General features: G+C 41.3%; 1 long non-coding RNA gene across 1 annotated transcript; it reads left to right on the forward strand.

Annotated features, from left to right (window-relative positions):
• Window positions 1–302: 302 nt before the first annotated feature.
• LOC134203082 (uncharacterized) lies at window positions 303–2,038 on the forward strand. The gene is made up of 3 exons (XR_009977419.1): window positions 303–854; window positions 927–1,689; window positions 1,759–2,038. It is a non-coding gene; the product is annotated as an uncharacterized LOC134203082 (long non-coding RNA).
• Window positions 2,039–19,225: the final 17,187 nt, after the last annotated feature.

A 19,225-nucleotide genomic window follows, 5' to 3' on the forward strand; every position in this document is an offset into this window, starting at 1 on the left:
CTATATTTTTCATCAAAATTTATAGAAATCATAAACTGTTACAGAACGAAAAAAAGTTGTGATTTTAATAATTTCTAATCTTATTTCAAAAGTAAGGAAAGTTTGGTATTTTTGAATGCTAAAATAATTGAATTAAATACAAAATATTTGATTTGAAAGTTTTTTTCTCAGTGTAAAATTGTTATTTTTACAGTGAGGTCAATCAGGACAAAAAGAGTATAATAATCAAACTAACTTTTATATTTCATATTTCTGGCAACCCTGACAACAAAAAATATTGTAACTGGCAGCCCAGAAATTTTCAGAAGCGAAATTTTAAAAGAAAACGAATATCAGAAGTGACAGCCAAGATCCTAGGCCAACTTCAACAAAACTGGCGGAAGAACTACCGGAAGAAATAAATACATCCTGCTGCACAATCGGGATCTGAGAAGCCCAAGCCCTCGTACTTCGACCATGATTGAAACGAATTCGATCCGCCGGTGGGAAGACACTGCGACGATGATGATCCTAGAGGTGCATTTCCGACGAGAGTTCAGAATATTTATGGGTACTTGGTTCACTCATATATGGGTAAATTCAATTGTGTCAATATTATTAGTAGAATTTACCCAAAAAATTGGTAAAATTGACTGATATTCTGAACAAAACTGACTTTACCTACATTTGAGTAATTGACTTCACCCATATTTGGGTGAAAAAATTAACACAAACAATATTTCTGAAGTGATGGCCACGCGCGTCAATGTTGCAAAATTTCTTAAATTTCTCAATTTTTATTTATCTTTAATTCAAATTCAAAAACCGCTGATGAAGTTCCGAGTGCAGTTCTTCACACATGAAGATATATGGAGGTAACTATTTTGTTGTCCTTTATTTAATTTGTTCTATTTTCATCATATTGATTTTCAATACACAATTTTTAGATTGCAACTTCCCGACGATCTGTTCCAGTCCCGATTAGCAGCGCCATATCGACCTCCTTGCAGGTGACGATCGACGAAGGCAGATGGCAAGAACGGGCACTAGTTCCAGGGGAAGAACTTCTGCTCAGACGAGTATCACCCCAAACTACTTGCTTCGGCATCGATCTTCCTCCAGCAACCCAGATGAACCCGTTTCAAAAAAGCTTCAAGCGAACGCAAAAACCGGATGATACCTCGCCTTGTTGTTTCCGATCGTCAGCTTTGAAGTGGCCGCGATGGCGAAAAGAACAGCAACAGATCGAATTAAGTGCCAAAGGAGAAGGAAAAATCGAAACGACGGTGCCGACGGAGCAACCTGAGCGCGGAAGGGGATGTTGTTGCTTTTTGTATATTCAGCTAAGCTTGAACACACGCCAGGAAAAATTAAGTCTCCAGCCGCCAGACTATTTTGATCCTATTTTTCCGGCAAATCCCCGTCATCGTCATCTTCATCATCGACGTTGTCATCGGTATGATTGGCCTGAAACTATGAACACAAAGACCGGACCCAACAATAGGCCATCTCATTGCGAAAGCGGTCTCCTCCGTATTGAGTGGGGGAAACAATAATCCGCATGATGGCCTCGTCGTCGGTCGGCTCGGCTCTTCAAGTTTGCCCGAAAGTATTTACCTTTTTGCAGGATAAAAGAACTAATTTGTTTTGCTATCAACTGGTGTTGCTGTTGAATTAACACCCGGACTGCAGATTATTTTGAATAATTTGGTGAGTTTAGTGAAATTTTATAGTTTATTGAAAAAATAGGATTTAATTTTGATTTTCAATGTTTTCCAGATCTTGTTGCGGTTTGTCGCAACCAACAACATATTTGTCTGGAACAAGCTGTCACCAGTTCCGGAATGGCATGCCGTAAAACTTTATCATCAGTTATAACTAGTGTGTGTACCAATGCTTGCTGAGATTACGTGCATTTCAACATACTGACCCAAAGCGGCTGCTTAAGGATGTTCCTGCCGTCCAAGATTACTTCCATCTGTTCCTGCTGTTGATAATCCAGCAAAAGTGCAACATGATTATTTAATTTATGTAATTCAATTGTATGTTTTATAAAAAAATAACCAATAAATTTATACTTAAAAAAATGTTTTGCTTAATGTTCTTATAATAATATAAGTTTGATCCAACAGGATTTTCAAAACTGAAAACAAAGAAATATCACCCATATTTAAGTAAATTTCACCCATAACAAAGTACCCATAAATAGGTAAACGTTACCGATTTTTCAGAAAGTGGAATGTACTCATATATGGGTAAATGCAGTTTCACCCATAAATAGGTATGTGCACATTTTGGCGATTATAGGTACACTTTACGTATATTTGGGTGAACTGAACTAAGCGTGTAGAGTATTGTCAGCAACAAATCAAAATCGGCAGAGGACAAGATAATGGGAATCCTCCAGCGGAGGAGGCACTGGATAAACATATGTTTTAAACGGTGAGCTCGCAATTTTCGTAGCCATCTCTTTATTTTTCCTTCAATCTTTTCATCCTTTATTTCAACCCGTCGGAATTATTTAGCGTTTTGTTATATTATTGTTTATGTAATATTCTTTTTTTTTTCATTTAAAGGCTACTACACCTTCTATACCGCAACCAGGGCGACCGGTGCAACGACTGGATCAGCAAGCTGGCGTTGGACCTGAGCTTTAGCAACCTGCGGAGAGTATCGAGTCCAAACCGTTGATATTCGTCGAATAGAAAAGGACATGACGGCATGCATAACAACCGTAACAGGCGGACCGAATCACCTCCAGTACAACTAAAAGCACGGTGTTGGCGGCAACAGCACCACCACGGTGCGGTGCTTGCGGCGGATGTGACGATGGACGGGGTGGTCAGAATAACGGCATATTTATAAATATCAATGAAAATGGAAACAAATAAACTGATTATAATAAAAAAGGAAATTAATTAATAAATTATGAATAAATAAATAAAATTTGATTTTAAAGTACTGGATTCAAATTGAAAGCGCAGCCTGCTTGTTGTTTAGAAAACATAACTAGTTGATTCAAATGAAAAATACACATTTAGTTTTGAGAAGAATATGTCATTTTGAAAAGTTGGCTCTTGTTGAAGTTCTTCCTGAAGTGACATTTTTATTCTGGTAGATTTAACAGTCTTATACTTTCTACTGAAAATCACTAACGAATTTTCTTAATTTTACCAACGTTTCTTTTATTTTCACCAACGATTTTTTTTTGTGTGTAAGTTCTTATGAGTATTACACAATATTTACCCATATTTTTTGAATAAATTATGAATTGGCGTCAGCAGTTCATTCATCGATATGAAAGCGTCATAGTTTTCTAATTTTTCGTATAGGTATTTTAGCAGAAATATGCGAGTTCTAGCAAATATTCCGCAGGGCAATTATTTCTGCGGACGTTAATCACTCTATTCTATGGTCCAATGCACCGAGTTCATCATTGACGTTTGAGCGGTGCGCTGTTTACTAAGAATGAATACTTTTTCATTCATCGAGTTCATGCAAGTGTTCATTTTTAGTAAACAGCGCCCGACTCAAACGTCATTGTGTTCATTCGGTGCATTGGACCATGGTTTGGAGTGATTTCAGTGCAAACGGCACTGATGCTTCAATTCATTTGGACATTATGAAGGATAAAGCCAGCACCGTTCAATTTAGGGATCCTATATTAAGAGATGTGCGAATACTTTTCCAGACGATTTAGCAACGCTGTTATTTTCGTAAACAAACGCTGCCAGCACTTGCCGCAGTGAAAAATGTTTAGGCTTGCACATGACTTTACATTCGAAGACACTTTTTGATTATTTTGTCTATCCTCTAGCAGTGCATTTTCGCTAAAATTAAAGAGCAGTACGAATGAACACGATATAAGGCATCAACTAGACTACTTTTACTTACGAAAGGAAAACAAATTGTTTATTCGATAAAACTTTTCATAAAATCTATTTCACCAAAATCGCAATACCTTTCGATCTGCAACAATAACAATGTTTATTTGGCTCAGACTTTGACAGTTCTCAATGCTCGATTGGCTCAAGATGGCCGCTTTCGCTTTCTGAATGTAGGATCCCTAGTTCAATTGGGTCATAGATCCAATTTCGAATTTGTCCAAAACAACGGTACAAAACATTCTTCCCATCTAAAAAGTAGATGCTGACTAATGGCAAATCAAAGATCCCGCATCCTTCGCAATCCCCAGACCTCATTCCAATTAAAACCCATGGGATCCTTGCACAAAATGTTCGAAATCACACGATACAGAACTCAAACCATTGAATATCATGCAAAAGTGACGGTAGATCTTCCCGGAAACAACCCAAGAACTAGCAAAATCAATAGGAAGACATCTTCAGAGCGTAATTGTAGCAAAAAATGGGCTTACGAATAATTATTTTGCTAATGTTGTGAAAAATATCATCCGGAATTGCAGAAAAACAAATTTTACTCAGTCAGCTTGCAAATGTTTGTTTTTATTTCATATGTCAAACGGCGTATTTGACATTTCAAAACAACAAATTATGTTCTGTTTCGTACAATACAACGGTCGAAGGGCAGGGTACGGAAATCATCGTGCTATCGTGATACTAGCGTGATTCTGGGTGACAGACATATGATTTTATGCTGTACAGTGATATTGGTATCATATATGTGTCACAAGTATTATACTGCTTCTTTTAATAGCTTATCAGTATGGAACGTCAAAACCGCTATGTTTACATTTGATTTTTGTTGGTGGAGCTGTGTATGAGCTATTAGTGCTGTCCAATGAGCAGCTCGAAGTTGTTCCCGTCCTGCTCGATCGTTTTTGTCAACAAATGGGCATGAGCAGGACAGGGAGAAACTTCGAGCTACTTCAAGTTCTCATTGGACAGCACTATTGATTTCTGTAATGCAGCTACAAAGGTATTCACCTGCTATTATAGCAACTGACAAAGCGCTGCCATTAATGCTAGCAGATAGTGTAAGAAAACAAGCCATTTAGAAGCGATATTGCTGTTGACGGCTACTGTTAAACAATTAGCAGCAGAGTAGCATCTATACAGATCGAGAAAATGTTGCCTAAAAACAATTTCAGCGTTGATGATGCATAAAAGTTAGCCCACAAAACTTGCTGGCTGACAGATGTTTGAATAATGGTTGAAATAATACTGAAAGCATAATTTTTAAGCTTATGTGCTGAAAGCAGCATGTAGGCCTTTTTCTAACGTTTATACAGCATGAATCTGAAAATAGCGTTAGTAAAACAACCTATAGGGTATGCGAAGAAGCACATCCATAATTTTCTTTGCTATTTACATATGTCAAAGTGACGGTGATGACAGAGCAGCGGCCATTGAATCAGGAGATCAGGAGTTCGAATCTAGGTAGCAACAAAATTGATATTTGAGTTTTCACGGAAAAAAAAACAATAAACTCCGAAATTTACTCTCCTCTCGAATAATATTTAATCAAATTGAATTCAGTGGCTGTGTAAAACTTATTTAACAGATTCAAAAAATCTGAATAAGCGCCATTGAAGCGAATTATATTACTAAATGGTTTAGTAAAGGTTGAGAAAGAATTGTGTAACATGCTGTAAAGTAGTTGTGCAGGCACGTCGAAAACAGCTGAATAGATTCGCCAGATTTGCTGGTAAAAGCATTGAATAGAAGTTCTTGATCAAATGTATAGCACACATATTCAGCTTGAAGCCGTATAGACGAGTTTAAATAAGGTTTACATTGACATTAAATGTTAGTTGGGAAGATAGCGTCTACGGTCGACTTGATCTTTCGGAAGCCAAACTGGTTACTCGATAGACCATCCGCACCCTCTGTGCGTATCAACAACCTGTTGAGGATGATCTTCTCGAGCACCTTCCCCGCCGTATCAAGCAGGCATATTAGTCTATACAGTGAACGTTCGCTAATTGGGGTTTTTCTAGTTGGGGCGCTTTTTAGTTGGGGGTTCGCTAATTGGGGCGAAACCCAATTAAAAAGCAGCTAACCGTCAGATTGTGATGACAAAAACGCGTTGACGTTTTGTTTCCGTGTTTGGCGGGATCGATATTTTCTGGCGCGTAAAATTTTCCTTTGTTCAATGCAAAAAGTAAACAACATTGACGCTTGTCAAAACGCCCCAATTAGCGAACGGCATTCGCTAGTTGGGGTGAGGTCGTGCCCCAATTAGCGAACGATCACTGTATGCCGACGGATCCCCCGGTGGTTTTCCCGCCTTTGGCAATAGGACCAAGCTCTGCCTTTTCCATGCTTCAGGGAAGACTCCCTCGTCCAGGCATTTCTGCATGACACATCTGAACATCTCGGGAGCCTCAGTGTTGCGATGATTTTTGTCTGGTGCGAATGAAACTCTTTTGACAGCAGTGTGCTTCATTTTACACAGCTTCAAAGCTACAATTTATTCATTATTAATAATTATTAAACTTAACATAATTCATGAAAAAATTTACAATCTAGTTTCAATTCTATATTCACACAACAGACTTCTCACAACTCTAAACTCATTCCAATCTACATTGATCGCCTCTGTATGGAAGTAGGGATCCTATATTAAGAGATGTGCGAATACTTTTAAAGACGATTTAGCAACGCTGTTACTTTTGTAAACAAACACTGCCAGCACTTGCCGTGGCGCAAAATGTTGGAGCTCGAACATGACTTTGCACATAATGGCCATTTCAGATTTCGTTATCTAACGTCCAACAGTGCATTATGACTAAAATAAAAGTGCAATACAAATGAACAAAGTACCATGCATAAACTAGACTACTTCAACTTGCCAATGTAAAACAAAATGTTTATTCGACAAAACTTTCCGTAAAATCTTTTTCATTACAATCGCAATACCTTTCAATCCGCAAAAATAACAATGTTCAATGGCTCAGATTCTGACAGCTCTCAATGCTCGATTGGCTCAAGATGGCCGCTTTCGCATATCTTTGTATGTAGGACCCCAAAATATGGAAGCATATATCATTGCCAGTGTTACCAGTTTCGCAAAACTAATCAGCCCATCTCAACACTCAGCAATGGCCGCTTTGATGGCCAGGTTCGGAATACCATCCGGTCCTGGCGCCTTACCTGCACTAAGAGACTGTGCAATCCCCGCAAGTTCCGCCACAGTTACTCTTCCCTCGTCGGCCACCCTGGCCCTGGCAGCTCCACAAAGTAAGGCCAGGGACTTGGGTCATGACGTGGGAAGAGCCCGGCGATGATCCTCTCCAACATTTCTGGAGACCGCTCTGTGGGCCCCACGTTTCTTGGCCATTCCCAAGTAACCAAAAGTTCCTTTAAGACTACGTTTTTCGCTTAATCAGCTTCACTAAGCTGCTTAAGCGAAAAACGTACTCTTGAAGGAACTTTTGGTTACTTGGGTTACGATCATATAGGCGTCACCCCATGGATTCGCACTAGTATCTCGGAAAGTATATATTTAATAGCATATATTGTAATTTTTTATCGCAGTCGTATATGATGGTACATATAAAGATAGCTCTAATAAATTTACTATCGTATGCAATACCTACATAGAGTATATTTATTTATGATTGAGTAAAAAAAATCATAAAACGTTATAAACAATACTCGGTTAATCTGATTGAATCACAAATATCGTATATCCACATACGTTTTGTCGTGAAAATCGTATACTAATGTGCGTTGTACGTATAGAAGGGTTTAGAGGCAGCAGGGACTATGTCCAAGAGCTTGACGATCCCTCCCCAGGCCATCTGCGAGTTGTAGTGCCTGCATAGGTAGGATGTGGTGGGGTTTGACAGTGGGCTCTGTTAAACCTCTATAAAAAGCTGCATGTATCCGCAAGTAGGCTCCTCCTAGCCAAGGTCACGGGGGTTGACGGTACTGAAGATAATATTCATCTGTGTATCATATCACATTTGGAGCACTTCAGTGCGCCTCTAACGATTCACAGTGGATCGGCTGCTTTGCAGACTGAGCCCCTGATCGTATGTCCCGGCATACTTATCAGGTATAGCTCTTTACATGGAGGATCCGCTAGGGCTCATTAGCACTCTCCAAGGGGTCGGGAAATTAATCAATTTCTCGTCAACTGGAAGTAGCGAAGCCAACGCGTGGCCAAAGGTAGGATAGGATAGGTTGTAATATAGATTGAAATTGAGAAGTCTACTTTGTATTTTAGAGACATTCAATTTTCAGAATGTTTTCAATTGGGAGTGGAGAACTATTTAGACTTATCAGAATTTACATCAGGTTGAAAAATTCAAAATAGTAATGTCATAGCAAACCAGAAATCAGCCAAGAAAAAACGTAGGATTAAAAAAAAATAGATTGATCACAAAATGAAATAATAATATTGAACATTTTAGATTCAGTAATTAAACAGAATTTTATTTTTTTATTTTTGTTTCAGAAATGGTTTAGAGCAGCCAAGGTAGAAGTTTACTGTACTATTGGATAGAAAAATATTAAATTGAAAATCTGAGATAGAAGCGAGACAGAAGAAAAAAGTGGATGTTGAGATTATAAAAGAGAAAAAGAGATTGATAAAAGTGTTGGGCAGAGGTGGACACAGCGCAACGGATAAACACAAACGGAACCGGCCGCGGGAGAAAGAAAAACACAATACGGGAACTTTCACGGGGACAACGAAATAAAAATCGACTACACAGTACGAGTCGTGGTGGCATAATAAAAATATATGTTTTATTTACATACTCTTGAGTTCATCTTGTCATCACAAACACACACACTCACACTTAGTACCCATATGGTCAATTTGCGAACCGACAACTTTTGGGTACAATGTTGCCAGATCGCCAGTTTCTACGTGGAACAAACATTATTTAATCCAACACTCCTTCTCAATGGTTGGCCTCGTATACACTCTTTCCACCAAAAAAATAGTGATTTCTCCTCATTGTCGTTATGCATCTATGTCGTCAATGCTCACCATTATTCGTCATTGCTGCAAGAGCGCTTTTTTGCTTCACCATCCTCTCCGACTTACACACTTAATCGAATTTTTTTACCTCGGTAAAGTAAATTGACGAACAAGATCGGTAAAGCTTATTTTTACTGATATCTCGTGAATAAATATGACGTTTATACAAATTACTGAAACTCGGCAGTCAAGTTTGCCATAATGGTCGGTAATTCAAAGTTTAACCGATATTCGGCAACTCCATCTGTCAAACTATAAACTCAGCGTGCTCCATGTGAATAGAAGCAAAAATGAAAGGAAAAATAAAAAATTTAACTGGTATTGTCCTGAGAGTATTGTCTGGTAAGTATTCAATCTGAATTTAATATTCTTTACGGACACGACACTAATCTGTTTAAATTTCAATTACATTTTACGTTGATTTCAACATTGTGAGTAATAAAATTTATGAATATATTTAATTTCAGCTCCAGCTGTTGTTCACAAGGTTGTTCCCGCCACAAAAGTGCTATGCTTACTCGCGGGATGGAGACAGAACAAGCATGTTAAACATTGTTAGAACATTAGGAACTTATTTAGGGGGAAAAAAAAAGCATTTGGGCATTACGTTCTGCTCGCGTCCCAACCAACGTATACAACAGAATTGCTTTCGAAAAGTGTATGTTAGTATTTGTAATCGCATTGCTTGTATCATTTCTGAAGTTTAACAATGTATACAACTGCAAAAAGCTACGAAAATATATTCTTTTTGCCTTTCTCGTATACAAAGTATACGTAAAGGCTATAGGATCACTCCAAAACCGAACTTTTGATAGAAGGCCCGGGGACCCATAGTGTTATATACCAATCGACACAGTTCGACGAATTGAGGTGATGTCTGTATGTGTGTATGTATGTGTGTATGTATGTGTGTGTGTGTGTACAAAAATGTGAGACACACTTTTTAGTACTTAGCATTATCCAATTTGCTCGCAACAAGTTCCATTCGACGTAGAATTCAATCCCATTGTTTGCTATTGAAAATTAAATCCATCGGACATTGCGTTCCGAAGTTACGGCGAAAAAACTGTTTTCACGTGCAAAAAAAAAGCAAAACGCCCTACCTCGGATTCGAACTCGTGATCCCTGGGGTGGGAAGCGCATACTATACCACAGCACCATCAATACTCTTAACATGTGAGAAGATACATGCAAACATAAATCATCGAATTGGAGATATGTTTATTGCCTCTATATAGCATTAGAGTTTATCCTGCTAGGGTAAATGTTCCTATACTGCAAATATTAATGAATTAAAAAAAGAAAATATTTGTTTTTATCGTTTGTTGATTGAAACTATACAGTTTCAGCTTAGCCTAGACTGACTACATATCAATGGTTGCTACTCCGTGATTGATCAGAACTGGTGCAAATTGCACTACGATCCAAGTGAATAGTGGTTTGGATTTACCAACTATTCTTGAAGTGCACGTTTCGTGATTGAAAATAAACAGTTTCATTACATTAACTAATAGATAAAATATTGATTTTAAAATAAGATTTATTTCACCTAAACAATTATTCAAAATAGCTTCGTAAAAGTTGCTTCACCATTGATGTGAGGAAGTCAATTTTGTTATGAAAAATTATATTGGTGTGATGGCATAATTACATCATACCGCAACGAAATGAAACATATGTGGATAATAATGGGAAATATATAATAAGAACCCACTACCTACACTCAAGGTACGGGTGCCCTATGGAAATTACAAATATCCGTTATCCGATATCCGTTCAGTAATTGAAAACCCTCTCCTACGTTAAACGTCATACATAACTTTTCTCATGTCTTATTGCTAATGCGCTAAGTCATGCGCTAAGAAAAACACAAATACCCTATATCACATACTCATGTATAGCAATTTCAAAATGCATCGTGCTTTGTTCAACGCTCTCCCGTACGAATGCGCGTGAAAAAAGGAATGGCAATGTGCCGTCGCACAGTGGCGGGCCCCCATATAAATGTCAGACTAAAAGAATTTTTCGAATTTAATTTGCCCATACACATTTGTTTAGGAGATGCTTTACAGCATCAACTTTTTAACACCAAGTTACCAAAAATTAAATTAACAAGCTACAATCAACAAATTAAGGAATTAGCTCATTCACAATATGTGGATGTTATTTATGGATCGTTTTTGTGCATTTAACGGTACAAAGTAAAGCTGCCATACACAAATGTGAAAAATAGGCCCTTTTCAGTGTTATATAAGACTTTTCTAATATGTTTGTCAACCCTTTTGAACGAGCGAGAAAGGCATCATCACCGCTAGGTGGATTAATCAGGGTTTTCATATTTCAATTTTTGTTTTGATTCGTCTGAATATAAATAAAAATAGTTATTTACTGAATTTCGGCAAAGCATTTTACCGATCAGTTCGGCAACACATTACCGAACGGTACGGTAAATTTTGACAGTTGGGTGGGTGTCGAACATTTTACGACCAATCGGTAATTTGAACTTTCACCGAGATTTTTACCGAGATATCAGCTGTTGGATTCTCGGCAATTTATTTTGCCGTTCTCGGCGAAAAAAATTAAGTGTGTAGGCCAACTTCAGCTTGTAAAAACACTCGTGCTTCTCTCCTGCCACAACTCCTTTCCCGATCGCATCACGAATCATACAGCTTTCTTTTTCGAAATTCACTGTGAAGCCATTGGACGTCAGTCTATCTACAGAAATCAGTCCACTTGTCAGCGTCGGGACGTATAGCACATTACTAAGCTTCACTTGGATCACATTGCCGTTTTCATCAAAACACTGAATAGAGCCTTCACCACATCCCGCAGTGGCAGCAATCTTCCCGTTGGCCAAAATCACATCGGGACCATCCACGCTCTTCAGCGACTTGAAAAAGTTCTTATCACTAGTCATGTGATAACTGGCACCACTGTCCACAAACCACGACTCTTGTTGTTGTCCACATCCAGCCATAAAACACACACCGGCACCATTGTTGTTGTTCACTTGCTTGGCATTTTGCTTCTCTCTCGATCTGTTTTCCGGCTTATTATTGTCTTCTTCTCCTTCTTTCTTCTTCGCCAAATACTGCCGGCAGTTTCTGATATAATGCCCCGGCTTTCCACAGAAGAAGCACACCCGCTCCGACGTTGCCGCACGTTGCACTGCCACACTTTTCATTACTTTCGTTTCATTATAGTCCACGTTCGATTCACTTTCACGTTCTTTTCTCCTCTCGAATTCGTCGAGGAGCTTCGACTTCACCAGTTGCATGGTGATGTCGGCATCGGCACGACTTTCCAAAGCCGTCACTAGCCCACTGTAGGAATCCGGCAAGCTCCGGAGAATCATAGCGATTCGGAGAGATTCTTGCAGTTCCAATCCCGCGTTCAATAATCGATCGAACAGATCGTCCAACACCATTAAATGATTCTCGAGATCACTTCCTTCTTGCAGATTCAGACTGCAAAGCTTCTTCAACAGAGACACTCGCGAGGTAACCGTGTTCTTCTTGTGGTACTCTCGCAAGTTGTCCCAGAACTTCTTCGCACTGTTCGCGTTTTTCACTAAACCGAACTGATTGTCATCAATAAACAATCCGATAGTGGCACGAGCTTTCTTGTCGTCTCGCGTCCACTGTTTCGACACCGTTTCTGGCTTTTCGTCTTCGATGACGTACCACAATTCTTCTCGCGTTAACATCATTTCCATTCGAAACTTCCATATTTGCCAGTTTTGATTATTCAATCTGGCAAGCGAAATCTTGTTCACATCCGCCATTTCGTTTCACGGCACGCAACACAATAGTCTTCTAAACTCGATCGAACACACAATTTCTCAATACTTTTTCTCCTCTATCCGGAACTTGCCTGGGCACCATAACCTGTTGGGCAGAGGTGGACACAGCGCAACGGGTAAACACAAACGGAACCGGCCGCGGGAGAAAGAAAAACACAATACGGGGACAACGAAATAAAAATCGACTACACAGTACGAGTCATGGTGGCATATTAAAAATATATGTTTTATTTACATACTCTTGAGTTCATATTGTCATCACAAACACACACACACTCACACTTAGTACCCATGTGGTCAATTTGCGAACCGACAACTTTTGGGAACAATGTTGCCAGATCGCCAGTTTCTACGAGGAACAAACATTGTTTAATCCAACAAAAAGGAGAAATCAGATATTGATAGATAGAAGAAGGACATAGGATTTGTAAGGCAATACTCAACAATTCTTTTGTAGTTTTATACATACTGTATCTAACAATGACTAAAACACTAATAAGACAATGTTATAAAAAACCTTTATGTTGAAACATAACAGACAGACAACCGACAACAACACAATGACAATAACAGATCTAAAATATAGAAGACAAGTAGTGTTTTACATTAATTATACAACTCACAATAATAGAAATGACTATCCAACGAGTAGTACATATTTTTAATGATGTTATTCATATAAATCAATGCTTCATAATCGTAAAATTCATTCATTTAGCTAGGAAATAGACGCAATGAAGCATTACCATACCATTGATAACTGAATCTTGGACCAGACTTTAAAGACTTGAATTTTGAAGAGCGGAATAGAACATGACCATTTGACTACTGAAATTTATGATATCAGACAGTACTGTAAAGGATATGACGCCATAATCTTGATCAACCGCCAAAATAATGGAAGCTCTCAGATTAATATGTCGATTTATTGCAATAGTACTTAAATTAATTTATTGTATATTTACGATACCATTTAAATTATTCCATGTTGAAACAAAGTCCACTAGTATGATCCCATCACATTACATCAAAGTGTTATTGCTCGGCTGCGGTGGTGGGCGCGGTGACGCGTTTTGACAGAGAATACAGAATTACTGGCAAGATGCGCCGTTGCGTTAATCGCTGTAGAACGGCCTTTACTTGGAGATGGCATCAGTACCACCCGTTGTCAACATAGACTACTATTCGGTATTGAATGTCGGCTCCAAGAAAACATTAAATCAACTTTACATGTTAATTATTCGGAAAACATTCATGCGCGTGATGAGCTTTCATTATTATTATTATTTGTTTTTAAACTGACAGACTGCGGGAAGGGAAATGTATCGGTATGATCACAATACGAACCCAGAGCGCAGTGACCTAGTGAGCAACATAGCTTGAGTCGTCTGCTAGTATTGTGTATCACATGGAGAGCCCAGCCGAGATACCAGTCTATTAAGACTACAACTGGTCAACCATCGAAAAAAAAAAAATGTATCCGCAAGTAGGGTCCGCCAAAGCGACCGTGTGCCGCTCAATGCACACAAGCCTAATTCCTGGTGTTAGGTGTGACGCTAAACAGACCTGAAACGACGGCCCTCCAACGAGACCGGGGGTTCGCGTAGGCCCAATAAACCGCCTTTAAAAACAACCAATACGAACGACATAGAAGATAATACAACTCGATACAATCGGCAACGACCTGGGCGACGAATAAAGGATCATGATTGGAAGCTTGTAACATGGAACTGGTCGCTAGGCTTCACAGGTTGCGACAGGATAATTATTCAACGATAAATTACATCCCCGCAACTTCGCCGTCGTAGCGCTGCAGGAAATCTGCTCGACAGGACAGAAGTGTGGAAAGCGGGCATCAAGCGGCTACCTTCTACCACAGCTGTGGCACAACCAACGAGCTGGGAACCGGCTTCATAGTGCTGGGAATGATGCGCCGTCGCGTGATTTGGTGGCAGCCAATCAACGCAAGGATGTGCAAGTTGAGGATAAAAGTCGGTTTCTTCAACTATAGCATCATGAAGACTCAGGTAGGACGGGAGAAAATGTATAGAACGGTCATCGGACCGGACAGTCTGCATACCACATCGAACGACAACGTCCAACGATGCATAAACTTTGCAGCCTCCCGCGGAATGGTAGTCCAAAGCACTTTCTTCCCCCGCAAGAATATCCACAAGGCCACATGGAAATCACCTTATCAAGATACGGAAAATCAAATCGACCACGCTCTAATCAACGGTAAATTCTTCTCCTACATCACGAACGTACGCACTTACCGCAGTGGCAGTGCGAATCCGACCATTACCTCTTTGCAGTATGTCTGCCTTTAAAACTCTCGACGGTGTACAGCACACGTCGAAGTTATCTGCCGCGGCTAAACATTGGTCGGCTACAAGGCGGTAGACTAGCCCAAGACTACGCGCAGCAGCTGGAAGTGGCACTCCCAACGGAGCAGCTAGGCGCAGCGTCTCTTGGAGATGGCTGGAGAGATATTCGATCCGCCATTGGTAGCACCGCAACCGCTGCACTTGGCACGGTGCCCCGGATCAGAAAAACGACTGGTATGACGGCAAGTGTAAGCAGCTAGTGGAAGAGAAGAATGCAGCATGGGCGAGATTGCTGCAACACCGCACGAGGGCGAACAAGGCACGATACAAATGGGCGTGGAACAGACAAAACTCGATTTTCCGGAGGAAAAAGCGCCAGCAGGAAGATCGAGACCGTGAAGAGACGGAGGAACTGTACCGCGCTAATAACGCACGAAAGATCTATGAGAAGTTTGACCGTTCACGTAAGGGCCACGTGCCACAGCCCGATATGTGTAAGGACATAAACGGGAAACTTCTCACAAACGAGCGTGAGGATATCCAAATGTGGCGGCAGCACTACGAAGAGCACCTGAATGGTGATATGGCAGACAACGTTGGCGGTATGTTAATGAACATAGGAGCACGCGCGCAGGACATGCAACTTCCGGCTCCGAATCTCCAGGAATTTCAGGAGGAGATCAGCCGGCTGGAAAACAACAAAGCCCCTTGAGGATACCAACTATTAAGAGAGCTATTTAAACACGGTGGTAAGGCACTGGCTAGAGCGCTGCACTATAGGTCATAACCAAGATTTTGGAGGAGGAAGTTTTGCCGCAGGAGTGGAAGGTGTCGTGTGTCCCATCAACAAAAAGAGCGATAAGCTGGATTGTAGCAACTACCGCGCAATCACATTGCTGAACGCCACCTACAAGGTACTCTGTACTCTCTCTAATTTTATGCCGCCGACTAACACCAATTGCAAGAGAGTTCGTGGGGCAGTACCAGGCGGGATTTATGGGTGAACGCTCTACCACAGACCAGGTGTTCGTCGTACGTCAAGTATTGCTGAAATGCCGCGACTACAACGTGCCCACAAATCATCTATTTATCGACTTTAAAGCCGCATATAATACAATCGATTGGGTCCAGCTATCGCAACTAATCCTCGAACACGGATTTCCGGATAAACTGATACGATTGATCGACGATGGATCGGGTGATTGCGTAGTTCGAGTTTCAGGGGCATTCTCGAGTCCCTTCGAAACGCGCAGAGGGTTACGGCAAGGTGATGGTCTTTAGTGTCTGCTATTCAACATCCCTTTGGAGGGAGTAATACGAAGGGCAGGGATTGACACGAGTGGTACGATTTTCACTAAGTCCGTCCAGTTATTTGGTTTCGCCTACGACATTGATACCATGGCACGTAACTTTGAGAGGATGGAAGAAGCCTACACACTCAGTTTTCATTTCAGCAGCTCGGCAAAAAATCCGCACAGCCGTGCGCCAGCAAAATAAAAAGCTGATATTTTATCAAAAATGACGTTTGTTAGCTGATTTTCGGCAAAATATTTGCAGATTTTCAGCAATTTAGACAGAAATCTCGGCAAAAAACATGTTTGCTGTGGCACGGCTGTGCGAATCTCGGTAAAAGTTCAACATTTTGCTGAGATCCCGGTAAAAAAAATTAAGTGTGTACATCAGACTGAAAAGCGAAGCCAAACGGATTGGACTAGTCATCAACACTTACTTACTTATGGATCCTGTACATCTCTGGTGGTGTAAGGGCTGACTTGAAAGATCTGCATCCTGAGCGTTGCCCAGCTATCGCGTTAACCAGGTTAGATTTCGGTCGACTTCTCTTATTTCTTTATTGAGGCTTCGCCGCCATGATCCTCTGGGTCTGCCTCTGCTGCGATGTCCCGCTGGGTTCCAGTCTAATGCTTGTTTACAGAAGTGGGCCGACCCAGCCCCACTTCCGATCCGGAATTTCTGTTGCTATCGGCCTCTGGTGACAACGACGATGGAGCTCGTTGTTTGAGATCGAATTGTGAGGCCACCAGGCCCGAATTATATACCGCAGGCATCTGTTGATGAACACCTGCAGCCGTTGAGTGTTCTCTACTGATACACACCATGTTTCGCTAGCGTACAACAGCACAGATTTCACGTTGGAGTTGAAAATTCGTATTTTGGTGCGTTCAATTATCTGCCTGTTTTTCCAGATATTTCTTAAACTCGCAAAGGCAGCCCTTGCTTTCTTGATCCGTGCGCCTATGTCTTGGTACCACCGTCTGACGCCATTTGGCTACCAAGATATTGGAAGCTTTCGACATTCTCCACTGGTTGCCCGGCTACTGTGAAACTGGAAGGGGTCACTATGTTTACATCCAACGATTTGGTTTTGTTGACGTTGATTACTAAGCCTGCTGATGAGGAGCGCTCGGCAAGCTCATTGAGCTTATTCTGCATATAAGAGCGCCGTTGAGCGAGAAGTGCAACGTCATCAGCCAATTCGAAGTCGTTTAGGAGCTCCATGGTTATAGGGTGCCATAACAGTCCGCGGTTTGGTTCACGGTCAATCGCACCTACCAGAAATTCGTGGATTACAATGAGGAACAGTAACGGCGATAGAATACATCCTTGCCTCACACCAGCTACGACCCGGATAGGGTCGGACAAGACCCCATTGTGCAGCACTCTACACGTAAAAGCCTCGTACTGTGCTTCGATGAGGCCGATGATTTTCTCAGGAACCCCCTTGCGTCTCAGGGCGCCCCACTTATTCTCATGATTGAGACGGTCGAAAGCTTTTTCGTAGTCAATGAGTAAAGGGACTCTTGGAATTCCTTGACCTGCTCCAGAATGATGCGGAGCGTGACAATATGGTCCACACAGGATCTTCCGGCACGGAATCCGGCTTGCTGCCACCGGAGAGTAGCATCGATCTTCTCCTGAATCCGGGCTAGGATAATTTTGCACAGAACTTTAAGAACGGTACACAGCAACATAATGCCTCGCCAGTTATCGCATATAGTCAGGTCACCCTTTTTGGGCACCTTCACTAAGATACCTTGCATCCAGTCGACCGGGAAAGTTGCGGTGTCTGAGATATTACGAAATAAACGATGCAGTAGTTGAGCGGATGTCATGGGGTCAGCTTTGAGCATCTCGGCTCGGTCTCGGTCGACCCCTGGGGCTTTATTCGATTTCATGCTTTGGATGGCTGTTTGAATCTCTAGCAGTGATGGAGCTTCAGTATTGACGCGTGTTATACGTTGGATCCTAGGCAGATCATGCCGAGGTGGTGATGGCCTGGCTGGCACTTGAAAAAGTTGGTCATCAACATGTCGAAGACGAAGTACATGACAGGAAGAGGCTCAAGAGAGGTCAATGTAAGCCACCCACCACGGGTTTCTATTGGTGGTGACGAAATCGAGGTGGTTGAAGAATTCGTGTACTTGGGCTCTCTGATAACCGCCGATAACGACACCAACAGAGAAATTCGGAAACGCATCATGGCAGGAAATCGTACGTACTTCGGACTTCGCGAAACGCTCCGATCGAATAGAGTTCGCCGCCGTACCAAACTGACAATCTACAAAACGCCTATTAGACCGGTAGTTCTCTACGGACACGAGACCTGTACGATGCTTGTGTAGGACCAACGCAAACTGGGAGTTTTCGAAAGGAAAGTGCTTCGTAGCGTCTATGGTGGGGTGCAGTTGGCGAACGGTACGTGGAGGAGGCGAATGAATCACGAGTTGCATCAGCTGTTGGGAGAACCATCCATCGTTCACACCGCGAAAATCAGAAGACTGCGGAAGGCCGGGCACGTAGCCAGAATTTCGCATAGTAATCCGGTGAAAATGGTTCTCGACAACGATCCTACGGGAACAAGAAGGCGAGGTGCACAACGGGCTAGGTGGATCGATCAGGTGGAGGACGATTTGCGGACCCTCCGCAGACTGCGTGGTTGGTGAAGTGCAGCCATGGACCGAGCTGAATGGAGAAGACTTTTATGTATTGCACAGGCCACTCCGGCCTTAGTCTGGTAATAAATAAATAAAAATCAGCCATGAGCAAGGATCCAAGGTAGACGAATTCATCGACTACTTAAAAAGTACAGCAAGTAGAAAAGTAATAGGGTATTCCATGGCTATGGGTAGGTTAATGCTCCATGTCCTGTTGGATAATGAATAACTTGCTGAGCATACGAACT

This window comes from Armigeres subalbatus, unplaced genomic scaffold, assembly GCF_024139115.2.
Source record: "Armigeres subalbatus isolate Guangzhou_Male unplaced genomic scaffold, GZ_Asu_2 Contig1635, whole genome shotgun sequence".
NCBI classification, from domain to species: domain Eukaryota; kingdom Metazoa; phylum Arthropoda; class Insecta; order Diptera; family Culicidae; genus Armigeres; species Armigeres subalbatus.